Source organism: Calliopsis andreniformis, unplaced genomic scaffold, assembly GCF_051401765.1.
Source record: "Calliopsis andreniformis isolate RMS-2024a unplaced genomic scaffold, iyCalAndr_principal scaffold0053, whole genome shotgun sequence".
NCBI classification, from domain to species: Eukaryota; Metazoa; Arthropoda; class Insecta; order Hymenoptera; family Andrenidae; genus Calliopsis; species Calliopsis andreniformis.
Window position 1 is genome coordinate 4,118,801 of NW_027480462.1, and position 9,525 is coordinate 4,128,325.

Consider the following 9,525-nt stretch of genomic DNA (forward strand, 5'->3'; position numbering starts at 1 on the left):
ATTGAGGATTGAGTATTGAGGATTGAGGATTGAAGAGGGAGTATTGAGGATTGAAGTCTGAGGATTGAGGATTGAGGACTAGGACTGAGGGTTGAGCATTGATGCCTGAGGTCTGAGGGTTGAGGATTGAGGATTGCTAACTGAGGATTGAGAATTGAGGATTGAAGGTTGAGGATTGGGTATTGAGGATTGAAGAATGAGGATTGAAGAATGAGGATTGGGGACTGACGTTTGACGATAGAGGATTGAGTATTGAGGTTTGAGAATTGAGGATTGATTATTGAAGATTGAATATTGAGGATTGAAGATGGAGGATTGAGGATTGAGGATTGAGGATTGAGGATTGAGGATGAGGGCTGAGGGTTGAGGATTGAGGTTCGAGGGCTGAGGGCTGAGGATTGAGGATTGAGAATTGAGGATTGAGGATTGAGGAATGAAGATTGAGGATTGGGTATTGAGGATTGAAGAATGAGGATTGAGGATTGAGGATTGAGGATTGAGGATTGAAGATTGCGGATTGAGGATTGAGGATTGAATACTGAGTATTGAGGATTGAAGATTGTGGATTGAGGATTGAGGGTTGAGGATTGAGGTTTGAGGATTAAGCATTGAGGATTGAGGACTGAGGATTGAGTATTGGGGATTCAGCATTGAGGATTGAAGATTGAGGACTGGGGATTGAAGATTGAAGATTGAGGATTCAGGATTGTGGATTCGGGATTGAGGATTGGGGACTGAGTATTGAGGGTTGAGTGATGAGAATTAATGTTTGTGGATAGAGATCTGAAGATTGCAGATTGAGAATTGAGTATTGAAAACTGTGAATTGAGGATATTCTATTGAGGATTGAGGATTGACAACTGATTGTTGCGGACTCAGGGCTGAAGATTGAGAATTCAGGATTGAGGATTCAGGATTGAGGTTTAAGGACTGAGGATTGAGGATTGAGGATTGAGGATTGAGGATTGTGGATTGAGGACGAGGACTGAGGGTTGAGTATTGACGTTTGAGGTCTGAGGATTGAGGATTGAGGATTGAGAATTCAAGATTGAGGATTGAGGATTGAGGATTGAAGATTGCGGATGCGGTATTGAGTATTGAAGAATGAGGATTGAGGAGTGAGGACTGAGGGTTGAGGATTGCAGATTGAGTATTGAGGATTGAAGATTGAGGATTGAGGATTGAGGATTGAGGATTGAGGATTTAGGGTTGATTATTGAAGATTGAGTATTGAGGACTGCAGATTGAGGATTGAGGATTGAGGATTGAGGATTGAGGATTGAAGATTGAGGATTGAGGATTGAAGATTGAGGACTGAGTGTTGATGGTTGAGTGATGAGAATTGATGTTTGTGGATTGAGATTTGAAGATTGAAGAATCAGGATTGAGTATTGAAAACTGTGAATTGAGGATATTCTTTTGAGGATTGAGGATTGTCAATTGATTTTTGAGGACTGAGGGCTGAGGATTGAGGATTCAGGATAGAGGATTCGGGATTGCGGTTTGAGGACTGAGGATTGAGGGTTGAGGATTGTGGATTGAGTATTGACGCTTGTGGATTGAGTGTTGAGGATGGAGGATTGAAGAGAGAGGACTGAGTTTTGAGGATTGAGTGATGAGAATTGATGTTTGTGGATTGAGATTTGATTATTGAATATTGTGGATTGAGTATTGAACCATGAGAATTCAGTATATTCTATTGAGTATTGAGAACTGAGGATTGATTATTGAGTATTGAGGACTGATGGTTGACGGTTGAGTGTTGAATACTGAGGATTGAGGATTGAGCATTGAGGATTGAGGATTGAGGATTGAAGATTGAGTATTGATGATTGAATATGGGAGGATTGAGGATTGAGGACGCGTACTGACGGTTGAGGATTGAGGTTTGAGGATTGTGGATTGAGGATTGATGATTGAGAATTGAGGATTGAGGATTGAGGGTTGAAGATTGAGGATTGGGTATTGAGGATTGAAGAATGTGGATTGAGGATTGAGGATTGAGGATTGAGGATTGAAGATTGAGTAATGAGGATTGAAGACTGACGATCGAGGATTGAGAATTCAGGATTGCGGATTGAAGATTGAGGATTGAAGATTGAGTATTGAGGATTGAAGGTTGAGGATTGTGGATTGAGGATTGAGGATTGAGGATTCAATATTGAGGATTGGGGACTGAGTGTTGAGGGTTGAGTGATGAGAATTGATGTTTGTGGATAGAGATATGAAGATTGCAGATTGAGTATTGAGTATTGCAATCTGTGAATTGATGATATTCTATTGAGGATTGAGGATTGACAACTGATTGTTGAGGACTGAGGGCTGAAGCTTGAGGATTCAGGATTGAGGATTCTGGATTGAGGACTGAGCATTGAGGATTGAGGACTGAGGATTGAAGATTGAGTATTGATGATTGAAGATGGGAAGATTGAGGATTGAGGGTTGAGGATTGAGGACGAGGACTGACGGTTGAGGATTGAGGTTTGAGGATTGTGGATTGAGGATTGAGAATGAGGGCTGAGGGTTGAGGATTGAGGTTTGAGTATAGAATCCTGAGAATTCAGGATATTCTATTGAGTATTGAGAATTGAGGATTGATGGTTGAGTATTGAGGATTGAGGATTGAGGATTGAGGATTGAGTACTGAAGATTGAGGATAGATGACTGAGGATTGACGATTGAGGATTGAGGATTGAGGATTGAGGATTGAAGATTGAGGATTGAATATTGAGGATTGAGGGTTGAGGATTGAGGATTGAGGATTGAGGATTCAGGATTGAGGATTGAGGATTGAAGATTGAGTGTTGAGGATTGATGGTTGAGGATTGAGGATTGAGGATTGAGGATTGAGGATTGAAGATTGAGGATTGAGGATTGAGGATTGAGGATTGAGTATTGAGTATTGAAGATTGAATATTTATGATTGTAGATTGAGGGTTGCGGATTGAGGGTTGTGGATTGAGGACAAGGACTGAGGGTTGAGCATTGATGCCTGAGGTCTGAGGATTGAGGATTGAGGATTGCTAACTGAGGATTGAGGATTGAGGATTGAAGATTGAGGATTGGGTATTGAGGATTGAAGAATGAGGATTGAAGAATGTGGATTGAGGATTGAGTATTGAGGATTGAGGATTGAAGATTGAGTATTGGGGATTGAAGATTGACGATCGAGGATTGAGAATTGAGGATTGATGATTGAGGATTGAGGATTGAGGATTGAGGATTGAGGATTGAGGATTGAAGATTGAGTATTGAGAATTGAAGATTGAGGATTGAGAATTGATAATTCAGGATTGAGGATTGAGGATTGAAGATTGAGGATTGGGGACTGAGGATTGAAGATTGAGGATTGAGGATTGAGGATTGACGATTGAGCTTTGAGAATTGACGATTCAGTATGGAGGATTGAAGATTGAGAATTGAGGATTGAGGATTGAACATTGAGGACTGATTGTTGAGGGTTGAGTGATGAGAGTTGATGTTTGTGGATACAGGTTGGAAGATTGCAGATTGAGTATTGAGTATTGAAAGTTGTGAATTGAGGATATTCTATTGAGGATTGAGGAATGACAACTGATTGTTGAGGACTGAGGGCTGAAGATCGAGGATTCAGGATTGAGGGTTCAGAATTGAGGTTTGAGGACTGAGGATTGAGGATTGAAGATTGAGGTTTGAGGATTGACGCTTGAGGATTGAGGATTGAGGATGAAGGATTGAAGAGAGAGGACTGAGTACTGAGGATTGAGTGTTGAGAATTGATGTTTGAGGATTGAGATTTGATTATTGAATTTTGTGGATTGAGTATTGAACCATGAGAATTCAGGACATTCTATTGAGTATTGAGAATTGAGGATTGATGGTTGAGAATTGAGGATTGATGGTTGTCGGTTGTGTGTTGAATATTGAGGATTGAACATTGAGGACTGAGTGTTGAGTTATGAGTATTGATGTTTGTGGATAGAGATTTGAAGAATGCAGGCTGAGTATTGTGTATTGAAAACTGTGCACTGAATACATTCTATTGAGGATTGAACATTGAGGACTGAGTGTTGAGGGTTGAGTTATGGGTATTGATGTTTGTGGATAGAGATTTGAAGAATGCAGACTGAGTATTGTGTATTGAAAACTGTGCACTGAGTACATTCTATTGAGGATTGAGGATTGACAACTGATTGTTGAGGACTGAGGGCTGAAGATTGAGGGTTCAGGGTTGAGGATTCAGAATTGAGATTTGAGGACTGAGGATTGAGGATTGAAGATTGAGTATTGAGAATTGAAGATTGAGAATTGAGGATTGAGGATTGAGGATTGAGGATTGAGGATTGAGGGTTGAAGATTGAGTATTGAGGATTGAAGTTTGAGGATTGAGGATTGAGGATTGAGGATTGAGGATTGAAGATTGAGGATTGGGGACTGACGTTTGACGATAGAGGATTGAGTATTGAGGTTTGAGAATTGAGGATTGATTATTGAAGATTGAATATTGAGGATTGAAGATGGAGGATTGAGGATTGAGGATTGAGGATTGAGGATTGAGGATGAGGGCTGAGGGTTGAGGATTGAGGTTCGAGGGCTGAGGACTGAGGATTGAGGATTGAGAATTGAGGATTGAGGATTGAGGAATGAAGATTGAGGATTGGGTATTGAGGATTGAAGACTGAGGATTGAGGATTGAGGATTGAGGATTGAGGATTGAAGATTGAGGATTGAGGATTGAGGATTGAATACTGAGTATTGAGGATTGAAGATTGTGGATTGAGGATTGAGGGTTGAGGATTGAGGTTTGAGGATTAAGCATTGAGGATTGAGGACTGAGGATTGAGTATTGGGGATTCAGCATTGAGGATTGAAGATTGAGGACTGGGGATTGAAGATTGAAGATTGAGGATTCAGGATTGTGGATTCGGGATTGAGGATTGGGGACTGAGTATTGAGGGTTGAGTGATGAGAATTAATGTTTGTGGATAGAGATCTGAAGATTGCAGATTGAGAATTGAGTATTGAAAACTGTGAATTGAGGATATTCTATTGAGGATTGAGGATTGACAACTGATTGTTGCGGACTCAGGGCTGAAGATTGAGAATTCAGGATTGAGGATTCAGGATTGAGGTTTAAGGACTGAGGATTGAGGATTGAGGATTGAGGATTGAGGATTGTGGATTGAGGACGAGGACTGAGGGTTGAGTATTGACGTTTGAGGTCTGAGGATTGAGGATTGAGGATTGAGAATTCAAGATTGAGGATTGAGGATTGAGGATTGAAGATTGCGGATGCGGTATTGAGTATTGAAGAAAGAGGATTGAGGAGTGAGGACTGAGGGTTGAGGATTGCAGATTGAGTATTGAGGATTGAAGATTGAGGATTGAGGATTGAGGATTGAGGATTGAGGATTTAGGGTTGATTATTGAAGATTGAGTATTGAGGACTGCAGGTTGAGGATTGAGGATTGAGGATTGAGGATTGAGGATTGAAGATTGAGGATTGGGGATTGAGGATTGACGATTTGGGATTGAGCATTGAGGATTGAGAATTGAGGATTGAGGATTGAATATTGAGTATTGAGTATTGAAGATTGAGGATTGAGGATTGAGAATTGAATATTGAGGACTGAGTGCTGAGGGTTGAGTGATGAGAATTCATGTTTGTGGATTGAGATTTGAAGATCGAAGAATGGGGATTGAGTATTGAAAACTGTGAATTGAGGATATTCCATTGAGGTCTGAGGATTGACAATTGATTGTTGTGGACAGAGGGCTGAAGATTGAGGATTCGGGATTGAGGATTCCGGATTGAGGATTCAGGACTGAGGATTGAGGGTTGACGATTGAGGATTGAGGATTGACGCTTGAGGATTGAGGATTGAGGATGGAGGATTGAAGAGAGAGGACTGAGTATTGAGGATTGAGTGTTGAGAATTGATGTTTGCGGATTAAGATTTGATTATTGAATTTTGTGGATTGAGTATTGAACCATGAGAATTCAGGATATTCTATTGAGTATTGAGAACTGAGAATTGATGGTTGAGTATTGAGGATTGATGTTTGAGGGTTTTGTGTTGAATATTGAGGATTGCGGATTGAGGATTGAGGATTGAGGATTGAAGATTGAGGATTGGGGATTGAGGGTTGACGATTGAGGATTGAGTATTGAGGATTGAGAGTTGACGATTGAGGATTGAGGATTGAGTATTGAGGATTGAAGATTGAGGATTGAGGATTGAGGATTGAAGATTGAGGACTGAGTGTTGATGGTTGAGTGATGAGAATTGATGTTTGTGGATTGAGATTTGAAGATTGAAGCATCAGGATTGAGTATTGAAAACTGTGAATTGAGGATATTCTTTTGAGGATTGAGGATTGTCAATTGATTTTTGAGGACTGAGGGCTGAGGATTGAGGATTCAGGATAGAGGATTCGCGATTGAGGTTTGAGGACTGAGGATTGAGGGTTGAGGATTGTGGATTGAGTATTGACGCTTGTGGATTGAGTGTTGAGGATGGAGGATTGAAGAGAGAGGACTGAGTTTTGAGGATTGAGTGATGAGAATTGATGTTTGTGGATTGAGATTTGATTATTGAATATTGTGGATTGAGTATTGAACCATGAGAATTCAGTATATTCTATTGAGTATTGAGAACTGAGGATTGATTATTGAGTATTGAGGACTGATAGTTGACGGTTGAGTGTTGAATACTGAGGATTGAGGATTGAGCATTGAGGATTGAGGATTGAGGATTGAAGATTGAGTATTGATGATTGAATATGGGAGGATTGAGGATTGAGGACGCGTACTGACGGTTGAGGATTGAGGTTTGAGGATTGTGGATTGAGGATTGAGAATGCGGGCTGAGGGTTGAGGATTGAGGTTTGAGTATAGAATCCTGAGAATTCAGGATATTCTATTGAGTATTGAGAATTGAGGATTGATGGTTGAGTATTGAGGATTGAAGATTGAGGATTGGGGATTGAGTGTTGAGGGTTGAATGATGAGAATTGATGTTTGTGGATAGAGATTTGAAGATTGCAGGTTGAGTATTGAGTATTGAAAACTGTGAATTGATGATATTCTATTGAGGATTGAGGATTGACATCTGATTGTTGAGGACTGAAGGCTGAAGATTGAGGATTCAGGATTGAGGATTCAGGATTGAGGTTTGAGGACTGAGGATTGAGGATTGAGGATTGAGTATTGAGGATTGAGAATTGAAGATTGAGGATTGAGGATTGAGGGTTGTGGATTGAGGACGTGGACTGAGGGTTGAGTATTGACGTTTCAGGTCTGAGGATTGAGGATTGAGGGTTGAGAATTGAGGATTGAGGGTTGAGGATTGAACATTGAGGATTGGGTGTTGAGGATTGAAGAATGAGGATTGGGGATTGAGGATTGAGGATTGAGGATTGAGGATTGAAGATTGAGTATTGAGGATTGAGTATTGAAGATTGAGGATATGGGACTGAGGATTGATGATTGAGGATTGAGGATTGAGGATTGAGGATTGAGGGTTGATGATTGAGGATAGAAGATTGAGGATTGAGTATTGAGGGTTGAAGATTAAGATTGAGGATTCAGGATTGACGATTGAGGATTGAAGATTGAGTATTGAGGATTGAAGATTAACATTGAGTATTGAGGATTGAGGATTGAGGATTGAAGACTGAGGATTGGGTATTGAGGATTGAACATTGAGGATTGAGGGTTATGGATTGAGGACTGAGGATTGAGGATTGAAGATTGAATATTAATGATTGAAGATTGAGGATTGAGGATTGAGGGTTGTGAATTGAGGACGAGGACTGAGGGTTGAGTATTGATGTTTGAAGTCTGGGGTCTGAGGATTGAGGATTGAGAATTGAGGATTGAGGATTGAGGATTGAAGATTGCGGATTCGGTATTGAGGATTGAAGAATGAGGATTGAGGAGTGAGGACTGAGGATTGAGGATTGCAGATTGAGTATTGAGGATTGAAGATTAAGATTGAGGATTCGGGATTGAGGATTGAGGATTGAAGATTGAGGATTGGGGACTGAGTATTGAGGGTTGAGTGATGAGAATTGATGTTTGTGTATAGAGATCTGAAGATTGCAGATTGAGAATTGAGTATTGAAATCTGTGAATTGAGGATATTCTATTGAGGATTGAGGATTGACAACTGATTGATGCGGACTCAGGGCTGAAGATTGAGGATTCAGGATTGAGGATTCAGGATTGAGGTTTGAGGACTGAGGATTGAGGATTGAGTATTGAGGATTGAGGATTGAGGATTGAAGACTGAGGATTGGGTATTGAGGATTGAACATTGAGGATTGAGGGTTATGGATTGAGGACTGAGGATTGAGGATTGAAGATTGAATATTAATGATTGAAGATTGAGGATTGAGGATTGAGGGTTGTGAATTGAGGACGAGGACTGAGGGTTGAGTATTGATGTTTGAAGTCTGGGGTCTGAGGATTGAGGATTGAGAATTGAGGATTGAGGATTGAGGATTGAAGATTGCGGATTCGGTATTGAGGATTGAAGAATGAGGATTGAGGAGTGAGGACTGAGGATTGAGGATTGCAGATTTAGGATTGAGGATTGAAGATTGAGTATTGAGGATTGAAGATTGAGGATTGAGGATTGAGGATTGAGGATAGAGGATTGAAGATTGAGTATTGAGGATTGAAGGTTGAGGATTGAAGATTGAGTATTGAGGATTCAGAATTGTGGTTTGAGGACTGAGGTTTGAGGATTGAAGGTTAAGTACTGAGGACTGAAGATTGGGGATTGAGGATTGAGAATTGAGGATTGACGATGAGGTCTGAGGGTTGAGGATTGAGGATTGAGGTTTGAAGATTGAGTATTGAGGATTGAATATTGAGGATTGAGGGTTGTGGATTGAGGATTGAGGATTGAGGATTGAGGATTGAGGATTGAGGATTGAAGATTGAGTGTTGAGGATTGAAGGTTGAGGATTGAGGATTGAGGATTGAGGATTGAGGATTGAAGATTGAGGATTGAGGATTGAGGATTGAGGATTGAGTATTGAGTATTGAAGATTGAATATTTATGATTGAATATTGAGGATTGAGGATTGAGGGTTGTGGATTGAGGACGAGGACTGAGGGTTGAGCATTGATGCCTGAGGTCTGAGGATTGAGGATTGAGGATTGCTAACTGAGGATTGAGGATTGAGGATTGAAGATTGAGGATTGGGTATTGAGGATTGAAGAATGAGGATTGAAGAATCTGGATTGAGTATTGAGTATTGAGGATTGAGGATTGAAGATTGAGTATTGAGGATTGAAGATTGACGATCGAGGATTGAGAATTGAGGATTGATGATTGAGGATTAAGGATTGAGGATTGAGGATTGAGGATTGAGGATTGAAGATTGAGTATTGAGGATTGAAAATTGAGGATTGAGAATTGATAATTGAGGATTGAGGATTGAGGATTGAAGATTGAGGATTGGGGACTGAGGATTGAAGATTGAGGATTGAGGATTGAGGATTGACGATTGAGCGTTGAGGATTGAAGATTCAGT